This window comes from Austrofundulus limnaeus, unplaced genomic scaffold (genome assembly GCF_001266775.1).
Source record: "Austrofundulus limnaeus strain Quisiro unplaced genomic scaffold, Austrofundulus_limnaeus-1.0 Scaffold15, whole genome shotgun sequence".
NCBI lineage: Eukaryota > Metazoa > Chordata > Actinopteri > Cyprinodontiformes > Rivulidae > Austrofundulus > Austrofundulus limnaeus.
The window spans coordinates 726,660-728,455 of NW_013952417.1; positions in this window are offsets into that span (position 1 = coordinate 726,660).

A 1,796-nucleotide genomic window follows, 5' to 3' on the forward strand; every position below is an offset into this window, starting at 1 on the left:
TGATATCGATTTGATACCAAATATATTTGATACGGAAGTCAACATCAATGATTTTTACTTGTAATGGGATGCTCATTGAATAACTTTGATATTGCAGGCACCCCTTCTGGAGGTGAAACAGTTTGTTGTAGGGAGACAGTAAGTTGGCACAACTTGTGGATTATGAACAAACGAGCCTTTTCTTAAAGTAATTTTCTCTTTTGCTATCTGAAACAGAAAATGAAACTCAAATCATTAAAAAATTTTGTTTATCTCTTTTTGACATTGAGAAACACTATGTATTTTAATTTAATTTCAGTATTTTAAAACAAAAATCAAATATCCAATTGTTTCTTGTTTTTTAATACCCATTTTGAAAATGAAAATCCAATGACCAAAAGATACACTGACCGATTAGCCATCTTGGTTCTGAAAAAGTTGCAATGAAATGTTTTTGTAATATTTGACTTTAATTTGAAATTCCAACAAACAGAAAACAAAATTCAATATATGACTTGAGCTAATGGGCATCCAAACAACAGTTTTCTTTATAGCAGTTTGCATTATTATTGTGAACTTTTAAACTAATTTGTTTGATAGTTGTAGTAAAAAATACATTATTAAAAATAAGTTTTACAGTTTTGAAATAGCTTAAAAAGGCTCAGAAATTAATGGTACTGATGTGTTTATTTATTTGAGTAGATTTATATTCTAGTTATTTATGTTTATTCTAAATTGCATATAATACATTATAGGATAACATATGCATAACTATTTTGACATAAAAGTACATCTGAAAACAATGGTCTATTTAATTTTTTTATGTATTTTGATAGATCCTCTGCTAGGATGATGATTTCTTTTTTTTTATTTTTGCCCACAAGTCTTTGAACCAGCAGATTAAAGCAATTTGAGTTTCATTTATCATATTGCACATTTGTGTTGATAAACAGTAACTCCAAGGGCCAAAACACACTGAGCCACAGACCTGTCTTATTTTTTAGCAACTGTTGTCCCTTATGATTGTTTAAACAAGTTGATGCCTCTAGAGGGCGCTCCATCTGACACACTGAACCTTTAATTTTTTATGAAAACCTGATCAAAATAAAAAATAACTTCTGTAAATCCTTACAAAAAATATACCGAAAATGAAACAAAACTCATATAAGTGGACTTTGGTCTTTTTTTTCTCTAATGTCATGATCCTTTTGACCACCTTAGAACTATGACGTTGTTTCTCTGCATTGTTTAATGACAGAGGGTCTTAGTATTTCTCTTTCTACTCCTTTGAGAAGACTTATTCCAAGTTTTATTCCCATGGTGGCACTTACTGTGGCTTCTTGTGGTACAAACTACAAAATACATACAAATATTTAACACCTAACAATTTTCTCTCAAACTCCAGTTCTCTTTTAGAGCTAGATTTTAGTTAGTCTCTGCAGGACTACAGTACATAGAGGAAAATAAACATGTTGCAACTAAAGAAATATTTTAAGATCAACTTGATTCAACGTAATGATTTTATACACAAAACTTAAGTAAGGTCAGTGATGGCAGAAACTATTCTTGCTGCTCTGTAGTCAAATCAGCAGTGTTGTGATGTAAACGGGCCGAGTGGAGATTAATAATCCTCTCCTTCATTCCCCAACTGTTGTGATCCCACAGATGGCAATATCATTTACAGTGGAGGCTGTCAGCTGGAGCCGAGCCAGACGCCGTCTCAATACAAGTTTCATCATCTGTAACTTTGGCCGCCTGTCACTTGTTTTGGTTGTTAAATGAAGAAAAGTACAAAAAAAGAAATAATTATATATATA